The 18,180-nt window shown below is 44.4% G+C and overlaps 1 protein-coding gene across 3 annotated transcripts in view; it reads left to right on the forward strand.

Annotated features, from left to right (window-relative positions):
* Positions 1-204: 204 nt before the first annotated feature.
* The window catches only part of ZNF831 (zinc finger protein 831), a 95,372-nt gene continuing 77,396 nt past the window's right edge, over positions 205-18,180 (forward strand). For all 3 annotated transcript variants that reach the window (XM_040638538.1, XM_040638535.1, XM_040638537.1), the window contains exon 1: positions 205-1,625. The gene's annotated coding sequence lies outside the window, so the exon portion shown is untranslated. The remainder of the gene's footprint in view (positions 1,626-18,180) is intronic.

Genomic DNA, 18,180 nt, shown 5'->3' on the forward strand with positions numbered 1-18,180 from the left:
TTTCTTACAATATTTAACAACAGAAGAGGTGCAAGCACCAACAAATCAGAATGGATGGTGTCAGAGCCAGGCAGGTATTTACTCCTGGCTGCTGGGTTCTGGAGATGTCCGGTGGTCTCGGGGGGGGGGGGGGGGGGGGCCGGGGGGGGGGGTGGGGCTGTGTGGCCACAGCTGTTGTTAATAAACTTGTGGCTCAGCCACACATGCCCGCTGAGTTCCGTCTCGCTTGAGTGGACCGCTTGCATCAAAGTTGGCTCTGCGTCAGTCACTTTCCCATTTTGAACTGCATGCTCGCTGTGGCCTCTGGCACAGCCGGTGAGGTGCCTGCTCATTGATGTTGGGTGGATGGGGAGTGGAGGCCACGTGAATCTGTATCATTTGGTTCTTCCAAAGCCTAGATCACTCACCCAGATGAAATTTGCCCCCAAACCCTACCCAGCTGAACATGAGTCTTAGATATTTGACCAGCTGGACTTTATTGATGGTAGAGTGGGGCAAGGAAGCCTCCCTCTCCCAGTGAAAAACCGGCACATTCAGAGCAACGGGACACCAGCCTAAAGGAGTTAATACGCCCCGGTCCACGTGGCCAGAGTTGCATCCGGGCAGCCCTGTCTCTCCTTGGAAGGCACTTTTTTCCAGTAGTGTACCCCATTTTGCTCTCAGCCTCCACCACTTAGAGCAACTGTGTTTTTCCCCCTCCATCGCTGTCATGTTTGCTCCTTCCAAAGTTGTGGGGAGAGAGGGGGACTCACCGTGGGTGCACAACTTAAGGGGCACCCAAAATGCAGTCATTGGGAGAATAGTTCAATGCAGTGTGTTACAAATAAAAATGAATGCACAGAATTCCAGGTTGAACAAAATATCGAAGTTGTAAGTGGAGGCAGCACCACAGAGATCCTTGTGAGGTCTCCCACCATCATCACCCGCAGTGGAAATGCTTGTTCTGGGCCCTCGGGAAGCTCCGGATGTGCATGTGGAGGCTGTGCAGATGCTCTTTCCAAGCCCACAGCTGGGAAGGGGACCATGCTGGCTTTGCTTGCTACTAGCCTGCCCAGAAAACCACCCCCCCTCCGTAGTGCAGGGGGCAGGCTCTGTTTATGGGTTATTAGAGCAATAGTCACAATTACTAGATGTGAGCTGTGGCTCTGTTTTTTCCCCTGTCTGTGTCTATCTCTTCCTGTTTTCTAAGGGCTGCTACTGTGACATTAAGTAACGTATAGAAAATAAGGTACTTCCTATTTCTGAGCCAGCCCGGGTTTCGTCTCTGCTCGAGTCTCCTCCATGCTGCTCAAAATGCTGCTTTTCTCAGTTAAACACAGAGTTGACTCAAAGGCCAAGCAATGGGGGAGCCATCCTCTTTTGCTTTATTTTTCTGAGATGCAGGGAGCATCTCTCTGTGCTTTGAGATGCTGCCTGCAGAGTGGGGATGATGGAAGATGCCTCAGACACGTTCTCAGCAAAGAGTCGCAAACTCCCTACGTGTAGTGGGAGGAGGGTGTTTGATCCCCTCTGTCCTCGGAGGGGCCAGCCCCACGTCTTTTCTGGAACTATGGATATCTTCTCAGTTTCTGGCCGGGTCATTTGTGTTTGACTCGGAGCATCACTGGCTGAAAATCATCATAAAGGTATGTAACATGTCCCATGAGATAAGCATATTGAAGATGACAGCTTAAAAAAACCAAAAAAAAAAATTTTTTTTACCGTGTGTTCTTAATGGTATATTTATCTTCAAGCATGCAGTTAAAAAGAAATACCACATAAAACTGGGTCTGACCCAGTTCAGTAATTCTCTTGTGTGCTTAACAGCACTGCTGCTTTTGTCAAAATATTTATTGCAATTCATAATGGCTGTCGGAAACCAGGTCTACAATCCGTGTTTGACTAAATATAAAAACAACCTATAGGAAATTTGTGGCTTTGTAAGCAGTTTTTTCCAATGGTAGACCTAATTAAAATGAAGGTGTGAATTGTTTAGAAATATTAGTTATGTTGGCCCAAGAGTTTGCAAAACTAAGTGTACAGTAGATTCTAAAAAGGTATTTGATACAGATCCTATTTATAGCACTTGTACTGATCACCCAAGGGTAGCATTTGTCAGTGAGATTTACAAGGGACCATGGACCCTGGACCACGTATTTACACACATATTTGGCTTCCCAGTGTCCAAAATAGCTGAGAGCTGCAGGGTCTGTCAGATAAGCCATGGAGCCGTGCTCTGAGAGGTAATGTGCTTCTCTGTTCCCGTAGCAAATCTTTCTGTAAGAATGAAACCAGAGATGTTATCTACCAAAATGCAGTGAGGGACAGGATGCGAGCTAGAAAAATGATAGCGTCGGCTGGCTGGGAAAAGCAGAATCAACGTCAGGGCAGGTTTAAAATAATGTGCCTAATTCTACTGCCCCAGATAAGAGCAGGCATTTCGGACCCCAAGGCTGATGTCTGTTAGAGCGAGTGTGGAGATCCTGCAGCCATCTTGGGGGCTGTGGGAAGATCCCGAGAAGTCAGGGGATGAAGATGGGCTTCCTTAGTTGCACCTTGGCTGAGAAGTCGGGGGAGGTGTGCGGTCACAGGGGAGGAGATCATGTGATCAGGGTCATCCAGAAGAACCTAAATGATTGCTGCATGGTGGCCTATGGGAAATGAGGCCACAAGAGGCAAATGGGTACCGGGCAGAGACTTTTCTCCTGGTGGAGATTGTAAACACGTACACAGAGAACCAAGCTTGCAGAAGGGAGGTGGGGAATTCTGTTTGATTAAGAGGGAAATTCTAAAACGTGGAGTACCTGCTGTGCACACACCAATCACATCTGCTGTGTTTCCAGTTCTTTAAAAAGTGGACATGAACCCTACCTCTTAGGAATGCTCGCCTTGGAGAAGTTGGGTGGCTTATTCGAAGTCACAGGGTTTGTTGGTTGCAGCAGACTCAAAGACAGGTGTTGTCTCTGGAGTCTGGGGATTCCAGCAGCCACGTGGCCCTTCTGGGTGTGGCACTGCGGTGGTGGCCGAGAGGCCCTGGAATGACCACACCGGTGGGGAGTTTCTGCAAGGCCCGTTTGGGGCGTCAGGAGGTAGCCTTTTCTCTGCTTTGGCTTGCAACCAAGTAAGCAGTCTTTGCAGACCTTCATTGCTTTAGCTGTGGTTTCATGATGACCACTTGGTATTCAGAGCCATGGCGGAGCTTTTCCATATACGGTAGTGATGTCCAATGTCCTTCGAATATAAGAGTACATCAGGAAGAGGGGTTGGTACAAAGAAGACCACTTCAAGGGAAATGATACACATTGAGTCTGTTTCCCCAAGGGGAGCCTTGTGGCACTCCGGGCTAGGGACATGTTTTTTTAGTTTAGGGAAACTACAGGGGCTGCATCAAGTACATTGACTCACACACTGGAAAGGTGGTTCCTATTTCAGTTATTTATTTATTTTCTTACTTAGTATTTATTATTTTAATAAACTAGCCTTTGGTTTTGAGAGAATTGTAGATTCACGTGTGGTTGTAAGAATAATGCAGAAAGACCCATGTAGCTTTTATCCAGCTTCCCCCAGTGGTAATGTCTTGTAGATCACAACGAGGATATTGATGTTGGTCTGGCCAGGTTGCAGACCATTTCCATCATCACAGGTATCCCTCCCTCATGGTCATGCTCACTTTTCTCCTGCCCTCCTCCTCTTAACTCCTGGGAACCACTAATCTATCCTCCAGTTCTAGAATTTGTCACTTCAAGAATGTGACATGAATAGACTCACACAGCGTGTAGCCTTTGGGGATTAACTTTCCATGCTCAGCATAATTCTCTGGAGAGTCATCCCAGCCGTTCTGTATATTAATAGTTCACCCCTTGTTATTGCTGAGTAGTAGTCTGTGATGGGGATATACCACAGTTGGTTTAAACATTCGTCTGTTGAAGGACGTCTGTGCTGATTGCAGTGTTTTGCTCTTATAAATAAAGCTGCCGTAGATATTTGTGTACAGGATTTTTTGTGGACAGAACTTTTCCTTTCTCTGGGATAAATGCCCAGGACTATAATTCCTGGGTTGAGTGGTAGTTGTATTTTTAATTTTTTTTTTGAAGCTGCCCCACGCTTTTTCCAGAATGGCTGTACTATTCCACACTCACATGCCAATGTGTCTAGTGGCTCTACATCCTCACCCGTGTTTGGTGGTGTCACTGTTTTTTGCTCTTGCCATTCTGACAGGTGTGCAGTGATATTTCACTGTGGTTTTAATTTGTATTTCTCTGATAGATAGTAATGTTGAACATTTCACAAGCTTGTGAGTCTGTAGGTATTGTTTTTACTGTCTTATAGGTAGGGGCTTTCACAGAGCAAAGATTTTTCATCTTCAGCTCAGGTCTGAAAACTCTTTTTTTTTTTTTTTTTTTTTTTTTTAGAGAGAGAGAGAGAGAGAGCACAAGCAGGAGGAGGGGCAGAGGGAGAGGGAGAAGCAGACTCCCTGCTGAGCAGGGAGCCCTATGCGGGGCTGGATCCCATGGCCCTGGGATCATGACCCGAGCCAAAGGCAGACGCTTAATCAACTGAGCCACCCAGTTACCCCTGAAAAGTCTTTCCTGTGCCCTAGATCCTGAAGATTTTCTCCAGTGTTTTTTTCTAGAGCTTTCTGGTTTTACATTTTACATTCAAGCCTGTTTCACATTTTGAGTTAATTTTTGTCTACATAAGATGTGAGGTTGAGGCTGACCTTTATTTTTTGTACCTATGCATGTCAGTTGCTGAAAAAGTTACATACTCCCTTTACTGAATTGTCTTTGAACCTTTGTTCACAATCAGGTGGGTATATTCATGTGGGTTTAATTCTGTTTTTTAAGAAAATTCTGTTCTGTTGATCCGCATGTCTGTTCCTCTGAGAATACAATAGTCTTGATTACTGTAGCTGTGTAATACATTTTCAAATCAGGTAGACTGATTTTATTCTTTCCATTTTATTATCCTTTTTCAAAATTGCGTTATTCTAGTTCTTTTACCTTTCTATATAAATTTTAGAATAGTCTTGTCTATGCCCATAAAAAGTCTTACTGGAATTTTGGTAGGAACTGACTTGAGCCTGTGTGTCAGTCTGGAGAGAATGGACTTCTTTGCTAAGGTCAGTTTTCCACTCTGTGGACACAATATCTCCTTCTTTATTTAGACCTTCTTTGCGTTTTTCCATTAGTGCTTTGCACTTTTCAGCAGATAGGTCCTGTACAGGTTTCATTTGACTTATACCTAACTATTTCAGTTTTTTGAGTGATTGTAAATGACATTGTATTTTAAGCTTTGGTTTCCGGTTGTTCCTTGCTAGTTATAAAAGTAAAATTGACTTTTGTATGCTGAACTTTTATCATGTGACTTTGATGAATTTATTAGTTCTAGGAATTTTTTGGTAGATTTCTTGGAATTTTCTACATAGACAATCATGTCATCTGCAAAAAGGGACAGTTCTATTTCTTCCTTTCCTATCCATATGTCTCTCATTCCTTTCTTGCTTTATCACACTGGCTGGGACTTCCAGTACTGTGTTGAATAGGAATGGTAAGAGAGGCATCTTTGTCTTGTTCCCAGTCTTAAGGAGGAAGTATTTCAGTTTTTTGCCATTAAGTGTAATATCAGCTGTAGATGTTTTGTAGATGTTCCTCGTCAAGTTGAGAAACTTTCCCTCTGTTTCTATGTTCTGAGAGATTTTATCACATTTAGGTTTTGACTTTTGTCGAAAGCTTTTTCTACATCAACTGGTGTGATCATGTGATTTTCCTCCTTTGTTAACGTGGTGGATCCCATCGATATACCCTTGGAAACCTTGGCCATGGTATATAGTTCTTTTTCTGTTGTAGAGTCTATTTGCTAATATTTTTGTGAAGGATTCTGCCTCTATATCCATGAGGGATATTGCTCCGTAGTTTTCTCTTTTGTGCTGTCTTTGGTTTTGGTTTCAGGGTAACGGGTAGATTCGTAAAAGTAGATTAGCTTGTTGGAAGAATAAACATTGTTAAAATGTCTATGCTGCCCAGAGCAATCTATACTTTCAACGCCATCCCCATCAAAATACCAATGGCATTTTTCAAAGAGCTGGAACAAACAATCCAAAAATTTGTGTGGAACCAGAAAAGACCCCGAATTGCCAAGGAAATGTTGAAAAAGAAAAAGCTGGGGGCATCACGTTGCCTGCTTTCAAGCTATATTACAAAGCTGTGATCACCAAAACAGCATGGTCCTGGCACAGAAACAAACACATAGATCAGTGGAACAGAATAGAGAGCCCAGATATGGACCGCCCCTCAACTCTATGTCAACTAATTTTTGACAAAGCAGGAAAAACTATCCAATGGAAAAAAGACAGTCTCTTCAATAAATGGTGCTGGGAAAATTGGACACCTATATACAGAAGAATGAAACTCAACTATTCTCTTACACCATACACAAAGATAAACTCTAAGTGGATGAAAAGACCTCAGTGTGAGACAGGAATCCATCAAAATCCTAGAGGAGAACATAGGCAGTAACCTCTTCGACATGGGCCACAGCAACTTCTTTCAAGACGCATCTCCAAAGGCAAGGGAAGCAAAAGCGAAAATGAACTTTTGGGACTTCATCGAGATGAAAAGCTTCTGCACAGCAAAGGAAACAGTCAACAAAACAAATAGGCAACCCACGGAATGGGAGAAGATATTTGCAAATGATACTACAGATAAAAGAGTGGTATCTAAGATCTGTAAAGAACTTATCAAACTTAACACCCAAAAAACAAATAAGTGAAAAAATGGGCAGAAGACACGAACAGACACTTCTCCAAAGAAGACATACGAATGGCTAACAGACACCTGAAAAAATGTTCAACATCATTAGCCATCAGGGAAATTCAAATCAAAACCACATTGAGATACCACCTTACGCCAGTTAGAATGGCAAAAATTAACAAGGCAGGAAACAACAAATGTTGGAGAGGATGTGGAGAAAGGGGATCCCTCCTACATTGTTGGTGGGAATGCAAGCTGGTGCAGCCACTTTGGAGAACAGTGTGGAGGTTCCTCAAAAAGTTAAAAATAGAGCTACCCTCTGACCCAGCCATTGCACTACTGGGTATTTACCCCAAAGATACAGATGTAGTGAAAAGAAGGGGCACATGCACCCCAATGTTCAGAGCAGCATTGTCCACAATAGCCGAACTGTGGAAGGAGCCAAGATGCCCTTCAGCAGACGAATGGATAAAGAAGATGTGGTGCATATATACAATGGACTATTACTCAGCTATCAGAAAGGATGAATAGTTATCATTTGCATCGACATGGTATCATTTGCATCGACATGGATGGAACTGGAGGGGATTATGCTAAGTGAAATAAGTCAAGAAGAGAAAGACAGTTACCATATGGTTTCACTCATATGTGGAACATAAGGAATAGCATGGAAGCCATTAGGAGAAGGAAGGGAAAAATGAAGAGGGGGACATCTGAGGGAGAGACGAATCATGAGAGGCTATGGACTCCGGGAAACAGACTGAGGATTTCAGACGGGAGGGGGGTTGGGGAGATGGGCTGGCCCTATGGGTTGGCCCGATGATGGGTATTAAGGAGGGCACGTACTGCATGGAGCACTGGGTGTTATACGCAAACAATGAATCATGGAACACTGCATCAAAAACTAATGAAGTACTATATGGTGATTAACATAACATAATAAAAAAAATAAAGAGCCCTGCCTGCAAAAAAAAAAAACGCAGACACACACACACACACACACACACACACACACAAATGGCAAGAGTTACTTCTTGTTGTAGCTTAATAATAATCTGTTTATATATAAAAAAATAAAATTAGTTAGGAAGTCTTCCCTCCTCTTCTGTTTTCTGGAAGAGGTTGTATAGAATTGGCATTGATTCTTTTTTAAACATTATGTAGAATTCTTCAGTGAAGCCATCGGCCTGGAGACTTCTTTTTTGGTAGTTTTAAAATGACAAATTCAGTCTACTTAATAGAGTGCTATACAAATGATCTCTTTCATATTTGGTGAATTGTGGTAGTTTGTGCTTTTTGAGGAATTTGTCCATTTTATCTAGGTTATCAAATTTATCTGAGTATCATGTTTATTCACAGAATTTCCTTTTTATCCATTTGATATCCACAGGATCTGTAGTGATATCCCTGCTTCTTTCCTGATACTGTTAATGCATATCTTCTCTCATTTTTCCTTTCTCAGTATTTGTAGAAATTCTGAAGATCAATTTTATTGATCTTCTGGAAGAACAGACTTTTCCTTTCATTGACTTTATTATTTTTCTCAACCAACTTTATTTATTGCTTTCCTTTTCCTTATTATCTCCTTCCTTCTGCTTGCTTTGGGTTTACGATGCTTTTCTTTCACTAGGTTCTTAAAGTAGGAGCTTAGATTATTGCTTTGTGGCTCTCTTGTCTAATACAAGCCTTTAGTGCTCTACATTTCCCTCTGAGCACTGTGTCAGCTGCACCCCACGAATTCTGAGATGCTGTATTTTCACTGTCATTCAGTGTTTGTTGTTGCTCCCCTTGACACTTTGTCTTTAAACACGTGGTTTACTTAATGATATGCTGATTCATTCCAAGTGTTTGGAGATTTTCCTGTTACCTTTCTGTTATTGATGTCCAGTTTGATTTTATTCTGGGCAGAGAACACACTCTGGATGATTTCAGTTCTTACTAAGGTTTGTGTTATGGCCTGGGAGATGGTCTCTCTTGGTGTGGCATTCTGGGTCCCGGCAGGAAGTGGAAATTACACAGGTTAAACAAGAGAAGGTTAAAACAAGAAGTAATACTTTTGCAGAGAATGACTATAAGATGTAAGGAAACTTTATAGGGTACTTTAGAATTGAGAGGAAGGACAAACTTGGAAGAGGTTCCTACCTCATTGGAGAGGCTATGGCTTGGCTCTCGAACAACAGAGAAGCTGGCTGGTTTAGCCAGACTGGAGCTTTCTGGAGTTGCTGGGTGAACAATAGGGCACTTTGCAGAGTGTAGGCAGTCAGCAGGTTATGAACAATAGGAGACATGAGTGTACACTGGGAATCTGGGCACCAGTGGGGACAGAGCCCTTTGGAGCTAATGGGCTGCATGGGTGGGAGGTGGAGTGGTTCTCTGTGGACGCCCCAGCCAGGTTGGCTGTGCACAGGATGCAGATGGAGCGACACAGCCATGTGACTCTCTGGCCATAGGCGGGGTACATGCAGGCTGAGCAGGAGCTTTGGTTTCCATGTGTGGGGCTGCAGACAGCTTAGTGTCAGGCTGAGGCTGCAAGATTTCAGGGGCAGTGGATCTGGGGACTTTGGCAGGGGTAGGCTCCAGCAGATGTCCTTGCACCCACACCACTGACCCTCTCCTTGGCCCCTGCCGAAAATTGCAGGAAGCCTCTCCTTCCTGGAATGTCCCTTAACATTGTGCCCTCTTTAAAATCTTAAAGGAATTGCACTGTTTATCATATAGCATATGTCGAAGGGTGCATTTGGCGCTGACAGGCAATAAATTAATAACTGACATGGCCTGCCCCCGTGGCCACTCAGCTTCCATGTACATATTGGCACTTCCTTAACACAATGAAACAACTCTATATTTCTGCCTAACAAGATACATCTTTCCTTCCTACAATTGAAGAAGTTTTAGCTCTTTCAAAATGAGAACAAACAGTCGTTACATCCGTCATGGGCTATACTAATTACTACTCAAATTCAGTCAAGGGCTTCCTGAATATTCTCGTCCCTAGAGACCAAGTTATAAAGTTAACCTCCAATAATAACTCATGCATAAAATCTAAATGTATGAAGAAGGATAAAGAAGTAGAGGATGATTAGTGTATGTAAACAGACCCATCGGTACAGCGTGAATAGAGATCACACCTAAAGCTATTCCAGTCCTCATTTCTGCAGTTGGCTGTGAGGTTATGGTCCATTCCAGAGTTCCCATGCCCTTAGGGCAGGACCTCAGCTGCTCTGGGTTCTTTACCCTTGGATTATATAGTATTCCCTGAAAAGTTCGAGTATTTATTTCCTCCTCCAACTACTGTCACTCTAGTATGTGGCCATAGGTCTCTCTGGGGAAGGCTAAGAGGAAGATTGGCAGCGTGTCTTTGTGGCAATAGTGGGGGTCCTCTTTCAGGGGATCTAGCACGCCTGTCATTCAGGGGCCTCTGGCCTGTGAACTGACTTAGGTCTGAAAACTGGATGAAAGGCCACGATTCTCCACTTGGTGACTCAAGTCAGATTGTTTGCTACCACACTTAGAGTGCTTCAAGCAGTGTCCTAGCAGGCTGACTACCTTTTTCACTCTTTTTTTTTTTTTTTTAAGATTTTATGTATTTATTTGATAGAGAGATAGAGAGCACAAGCAGGCAGAGTGGCAGGCAGAAGGAGAGGGAGAAGCAGGCTCTCTGCTGAGCAGGGAGCCCGACACGGGGCTCGATCCCAGGATCCTGGGATCATGACCTGAGCCAAAGGCAGATGTTTAACCAACTGAGCCACTCAGGGCACCCCTACCTTTTTCACTTTTAGGGACACCATGATCAAGCATCCACTGCTAAAGATCTCTGAGGCCCAAAGAATTCTGATTACTGACACGTTCCCTACTGCTGTGTGGTTGACATGGCCTACCTGCCTTTGACGACTAAGTGCTGCTACTTGGCCTCTGCTGTACTGGGGTTGAGACATCACATTGAAATCAAGGAGCCTATCCCAAGGGTGGCATCCCCTACAGCCATACTTGGCCTGAAAAAACAGCAACCACAAAGGTTTTCAGAGACGCAAGTGGCTCCTCACTAATGTATTTCTCAGTGTCCTTAGAATCTGTTCCCACGTAAATAGCACCCATGTTTCTGTGACTGTGTATTAGCAAAGGCCTCCAGCTCTTTTGGTGGATAAGTTATTTCCTCCTGGGTCACAATGTATACCTGTCCACCTGATCATGCTGAGACTTGATTCTCGTTAGGGGTCTTCTGGCAACGGGGTCGTTAGGGTGGGTTCGGAGAAGAAGGAGGAGCTCCTTTCGAGGAGGGTATCACAGGGCTTTTAAGTTGATAGAGACAGGTCTTGGACATTGGAGGGGAATCTGTTGCTGCTGCTAAGAGAGACTCAGGATGACGCAGACGTCAACATTGTCAATTTCTTGAGGTCCAATAAGATGTCCTTATTCCACGTTTCAAGGATCTCATTTTTTCCCCCACTAATGACCTAATTTTCACATAAGAAATGCGGCAAGACTGTGAATTCAGCTGCCATTTTAATTCAGCAACTTGCACCATTACATTTTGTGTTTGATTTTCAGCAATGTCAGCCCTGCAGCTACGAGAAAGAAGAGATTCTTTTAGGGCTGTCTTGGAGGCTGTCTGCTTCTCAGACCATGACTTGAGGTGGGAGTTAACAGACCTGAGCTTGTCATTTTCTCTCCGTAAGCACTGAAGGGCATTCAGAAACATTCATCCCACACCACAGCCCTTGTAGTCATCATTACTGCCATGTGGCAAGAGCCCGAGCCACGTGAACTCCCGAGGCACGTGCTCCAGTCGGCACTTTATCACAGGCAACCACAGATGATAGCTTGATTAATTGTGATGGCACTGCGTGTCAGGGGCTACAAGCAGCACATTTCTCATTGGCAAGGAACTCAGCATCACACTCAAGTCCAGGGGCATGACCAAATCAGTCTCTAGATTCCATCTTTAGGGATCTGTGTCCTGAGACCACTCCTAGAATTCTTTAGTAGTCAGTGTCTAATTAGGAAGAAACCACAGTAGTTCACACTCCAGAAATTTTACATAAAAACGATGAACTGTAATAAAAGACCAACTATAAGATATAAGGCAAGTCTGTGTGGTACCCTAGGGTAGAGAGATTACCCAAGAAAGGGCATACTTGGAATGGGTTCAGACCTCATTGGAGAAGCTGTGGTTTTGCCATTGAACAGCAGAGAGGTTGACTGGGTTAACCAGACGGGAGCTTGTCTGGAGTTGCTGGGTAAACAGTAGGTAAATACCCTGGAGTGCAGGCAGGAAGCTGGAGATGTGGGTGTGCACTGGGAGTTTGGACGCCAGTAGGGACAGAGCTCTTCAGAGCTCATGGGCTGTGTGGAGGAAGTAGGTCTTCTGAGGGAGCAGCCACTTTGTGTAGACCGTCCCCCCCCCGCCGCCCAGCCACAGATGGGCTGTGCTCTGACTGCCGGGGCCCTAATTTCTCTGTCAAGAAGGCTACAGACACATCATCTCCAGTCTTAGGCTATACAGTTGCAGAGAGACCACATTCGTGGCCTGTGGTTTAGGCAGACTCCATCAGCTAGCCCCATATTGAGTGTGTGGTTGTTCTCTGTATGATGTCGTAGACACGTATTTCATCGGAGTCCACTGGTGTCACTATTTTACCATTGGGAGTGAAGTGTACCAACTTTATTTTCATCTACACTCCCCCATTTATGGTTATCTTAAATATTCTACATGAATTTAGAACCATATCAGACAGTGTTATTTTTGTTTCAGCCATCAAACATCATTGAAAAAGTTCTAAAGGAAATTTAGAATTTACCTGTATTTTTATAGGTATACTAATATTACCTGTATTTACCTTTATTTTTACTCTGTTACTCTTTTTCCTTCTTGATGTTCCAAGTTTCCTTCTTTTATTATTCCTTTCTGTTTAGAAAACTTCCTTTAGCTGTTCCTTAGGGTAGGTCTGCTGGTGACAAATTCTCTTGGTTCTCTTTTATTTGAGAATGTCCTGATTTCCCCTTCATTCAAGGGGGATTTTTTTTTTTTCTGGATATAGAATTTGGGTTGACAGTTCTTTTATTTCAACCCTTTCAAAATGTACCATTTTCTTCTAGCCTCCCAAGTTTCTGATGAGAAATCTGCTGTAACTAGATGGTTTTTCCCCTCTAGGTAAGGTGTCATTTCTTTCTCATTGTTTTCAAGATTTTTTTTTTTTCTTTAGAGTTCAGAAATTTGACTCTGGTGTATTTTGGTGAGGGTTTCTTTGGTTTTATCTTGTTTGGGGTTCACTATCTTCCTGAATCTGTAGGTTTTATGTCTTTTGCCAAATTGAATTTTTCAGCCATTATTTAAATACTGTTTGAGCTCAGTCCCCTTTTGCTTCTCCTGCCAGGACTCTGATGACGTGAATGTTACACTTTATGTTAGCCCCACAGGTTCCTGAAGCTCTGTTCATTTTTTCAGCCTGTTTTCTATCTGTTGTTCAGACTGGGAATTTCTGTTCTTTTATCTTCAAATACATTGATTCTTTTCTCTGTCCCTCCCATCCTGCTCTTGAGCCCATTCATTGAAATTTTGAAATTTTGTTTATAGTATTTTTTCAGTTCTAAAATTTCCTTTTGGTTGTTCTTTTCTTTTCTTTCTTTTTTTTCCTGAAACTTTCTATTTTTTAAATTTGTTTCAAGCATATTCATAAGTGTCCATTGAAACATTTTTATGATAGCTGCTCTAAAATCTTTGTCAGATAATTCCAACATTTCTTGCATCTTTGTGTTGACACCTATGGATTTTCTTGTTTTGGTCAGTTTCTTCTTGCTTCTTGGTATGACAAATGAGTTTTGATTGAAATGTGGCCTTTTTTGGTGCTATGTTATGAGAGCCTGGCTCGGTTAAAGCTTCTGTTTTAGCAAGCTTTCTCTGATACTGCTCAGCAGGAGAAGCAGGTGGGTAGAAGACCAGGTTGCTCACTGTCTCAACCCCCAAGGAGGAGCCTCTCGTTAGTCCTTTGGGAGGGTGGTAGTCTAGCTTCCCACAGGGCCATCACTGATATCTCCCCAGGAGAGAGCAGTGCCTGGAAGACAGAGGATGCCTTGTTATTGCTCCCCACATGGCTTCCACTGCCACCGTGGGCAGGGGTGGCCTCCTTCTGTTAGGCAGTGGTGAATGTCCTGACTGCCCCCCCAGACTTTCTCAGACACCACCCAGCAGGCTGGGAAAGTAACTAAACAAACTCCGGCACCCCCACACACTGGAATAGTACCCAGCAATCACAAGGATGAACTCATGAAATGCACAGCAGACTGCATGCATCTCAGAGGCATTAGGGTGAGCGAAAGAAGTCTGACTAGAAAAGTTATACAATTCCGTTTATATCACATCCGAAAAGGCAAAACAATAGGGACAGAAATAGATCTGTGATTGCCAGGCTAGGGAAGGGGAAGAGGCAGATCAGAAGAGGTGTGGAGTAACTGGGAGGAGGAGGTATTCTTCTGTATCTCCGTTGTCTTGGTGGCTACACAACTGTGTCTGCTTATCAAAATTCACGGAGCCAGACGCCAAAAAGGGAAACAGTACCGTATGTAAATTGTAGCTTAATTGACAAAAACAAAGTTCAGTGCAGGCTGGCACTGCCAGAAGATGGAGAAGTTGGAGAAGTACCATCGCCTTTCAGCCAAAGCGTCATCTTTGTGGGTCCTAATCGACATGCCTTTAATGAGTAGAGCCCACAGGCCCCTGTAATGTGGGTCTGTGCATTGCATTTAGTGCACACAGGATACAAACGAACAAAGAATGCCTACCCGTATGCGGCATTCCCAAACTTGGGATAGGTAGGGGCCGTTGAATAGGTAGGGGTTAACTCTTGTAATCTTCTGAATCCCATCAATCTATGGGACCCTGTGTCCTACTCTGCTTTGAATTCAGCACCACATCTGTTTGCAGTTTTCCTGCCTAATTAATATAATCATATAAAACAATAATCATCTCCAATACCATATTCTGAATTATGTTATTTCATACTGTAAACACACAAATCTGTTTATAGCCTGCCGGGCGATCATGAATTGTGGTGTTATGTACCATTTTATTTTATGTGTTCTGAGCTGCAAGGGTCATGATAAGCCTCCAGCGTGGCCAGGCCTGTGGTGCGGAGAACTGGTGTTGGGATGCACGACAGCTAGCAAAGGTGACCTTCGAACTCGTGTTCTGTGGATAAAGGGAGGTGGTCCTGGAGGACGGTTCTCCCCTTTGGGTTATCCCCATCTCTTGGCCAACAAGAGAGCTCTAAGCTGTGCTTTCTCCATCTGCCATAGTAGAGAGTAACAGTGACAACGGTGGTAAGGACAGGCGTCTTGTCATTTAACTGAGAAGGGTGCCTATAGCTACAGTTGTGGGTCATTTTATACCTAGACCTTTTCCTCCCCGCTTTGCAGTTGAGGAAACAAAGGTCCAAGGAAATAGATTTTCCCTGAAAGAATCACAAAATATAGTCGGGCAGGTTGGTATCCGTGAATGTATTTCCGTTTTATTTAGTGTATCATGTCTCAAGCCTGCCAGGCACATTCCCGCCTCAGGGCCTTGGCATTGCTGCTCCTGCTGTCTGAAACCCTCTCCCCAGATACCCCTGTGGCTCAGTCCATCACTAGCTTGCCGGGTTTGTTTAGGCATCACCTTCTGGGTGAGGCTCACCTGACCCATCCCACTTAAAATGGCAACCCTCCCTCCTTGCCTGCCTCCTCCCACACCTCCCCCACCTCACTCCTACCCTTCCTTACATGATTTATTTTTTTCCATAACACGTATTTTCTGATGCATTATATAATTTATTTAAGAAAACTCTCTCACCTGTCTGTGTCCTAGTGTATCGTAAGGGAAACCGGCACGTGAGATAGCACCTGGCATGGACTAGATGCCCCATAAACATTTGAACGGGCGAAAAAATGAATTTTCAATATGTGGAAATAAAATGGGGCTCCTCTATTTACTGTAACCCTGAGCAGTGCTGATACATTCTACCACTTTTTGTTTGAAATGTTCTACTAAAACTGAGTGCTTTGTTAATGTGAACGTCCCGGTCATTTTGGAACAGCGGCCAGCTGATGAGACCGAGGGTGGCAGAGCTTACAGTATTTCTAAGCCAGGGAGAGCAGGAATCCATGCTGCCAACTCGGCCAGTGAGAGCTCTCCTGTGTGTCCTGTGGCCTCTCTCCTAGCTGTTTCTTTTGCATTCCAACAAACAGTGTTGATCTCAAATGGATGTCAAAAAGCATGTGAGTACTTGAGCTGATTGCCTTAAGAACCAGTGGAAGATAATCTTGCTATAGGTTAAAATGCTAATTTATGAGCTGTCAAGGCCTTTCAGAGAAGTGGACAAGAAAACAGAGGGCAAAGATCAGACATACAGGCCATCATCAAAGCTGAGTCAGCCTGGAGGGGTGACCAATGGTGGGAAAAGGGGAGCTGAAGAAACTCTATGTCAAGACCTTTCGATATTTGAAGGAAACAGAGAGGACAGTGCCACTGCCAGAGGAACTAATCAATTCTGACCCCTTTCAATGCTGATGCAGTTGTCTATCCCAGCAATGCATCCCGGGAAAAGTGGGTTATCATGGAGTCAAAGTCTATGAGGGATATAGTAAGGCAAAAATCACCACTGGTCAAAAATCACCCTCAAAATTCCTCAGGTAGGCACCATGTCGCTATCGTACTATTCAGTTAGCTCTTGCTGCCTAACAACCCCAAACGCAGTGGCTTAAGATGACAACCATTTGTTTAGCTTATGATGCTATGGGTCAGTATGAGGCTGGGCTCTGTTGAGTGGGTCTTGTCTTGGCTGGGCTTACTCAGGTGTCTGTGGGCAGTAGCCAGCTCTGTGGGGGACTGGCTGGACTAAGGCGGCCTCCCCAGGAGGGCTTGTCTTGGCTCCCCGCTGTCTCTCGTCCTCCAGGTGGCTAGCTGGGGTTTGTTCTCATGGCTGAGGCAGAGTGGAAGCATACAGAGTTCTTGAGTGCTAGGCTCGGAACAAGATCATGATCACTGATGCCATGCTGTTACCCAGAGTCGAGGGGTAGGGGAAAAGTCTCCAGATCTTAATGGGAAGAGCAGCAAAGTCCCCTTGCAAAGGCTATGGAAAAAGGGAGGTGTGAGGGATCGAGGCTGGTTTTTGCAACCTGCTAACAGTATTTCTCAGTACCTCAAACTCAGTTAGTTTTTCCTTTGGTGTTAAAGCTTATCTTATTTCCTTGCTTGATCACCACATGCAGCAGGGGACTTGTCTATTTGGTGCACGGTACATGAAAATTACCGCTAACACTGGGGTTATGCTCAGTGGTGAGGTGCTCATGGCGTGAGAACCAAGTGAGTTTTACTCTACTGTTTCCTTATGGAGTTGACTTCTAGGGGCATTGCCAAGAGATTGAAATGATTATTTTCATTTTTGCTCCACCTCCTCACGTGTCGTGGCTCCGCTGAACAAACCTTTGGGGTTTCTGAGAGATGAGACACTAGAGCAGCATGGCTTGGTCCATGTCAAGTGAGCAGTCTCTTTACGCTGGAGTTTCGTGGACACGAGTCCCACCTGCCCTCATGCCTGACTGTGTGGGGCACAGGAGCTGGGGTGTCCTCTGCTTTCCTTGGGTCCTGACTACAGTTGAAATTCTTTCTTGGGGGAACAATGTGGGCAGTCACTGGATGGGTCACTGAATCTGCCATGGGCCTGACACAGCTCCTCATCCAAGTTAGGCCATTTTTTTATCGTCTTCTCCAATGCCACACCTCATTCATGCAACAGGTAATTTATTGAATACCCACTGTGTGCTGGGCCATGTTTGGGACACTGGGTTATCTGGGCCACTGGTTAATAATATACAGCCATTAAATGTAATGATTCCCATAGAGTTTCATGGCATGAAGAAACAGAGCTCATTCTGCAGCTCAGACACACATAGAGCAGAGAGCTCCTTTCCTTTGCCTGCAGTTGACTGGCTCTTCTCTAAAGCCCCACTCCTGGTTAACATGTATTTATTGACTCTCTTGAGCTGGTACTTTAGGCCAGGCACACTTAAAATCCATGTAACTCTCACACCACCCTATGGGGGAGGTATTACTGTTCCCCATTTTACAGTGAGGAAACTGAGTCACAAGGAGGTTGTGCAGGTCATCTGGGGTCACAGCACGAATAAGTGCAGGGCAGGATTTGGACCCTGCCTCCCAAGCCCTCTCTCTAACCACTCTGCAGAGCAAATGAAAGTAAATGTCCAGTCCTCTTGGGTCCCCTCATCTCATATCCTTTTGCCCCTCTTCCACCCGCAGTATTTCCAACATGGCATCTGGTGGTCCACTCAGCCCGTTCAGAGGGTTTCATCACAGAGCTACTCTTCCTACCAGGTGCCCCCCTTCCTGGCACCATGTGCCCCAAGCCAGACCCTGTCCAGCCTCCAAGAGGACCAGTGGCAGCTCAGGATGGCTCAG

This window comes from Ursus maritimus, unplaced genomic scaffold (assembly GCF_017311325.1).
Source record: "Ursus maritimus isolate PB19 unplaced genomic scaffold, ASM1731132v1 scaffold_22, whole genome shotgun sequence".
In the NCBI taxonomy this organism is placed as follows: domain Eukaryota; kingdom Metazoa; phylum Chordata; class Mammalia; order Carnivora; family Ursidae; genus Ursus; species Ursus maritimus.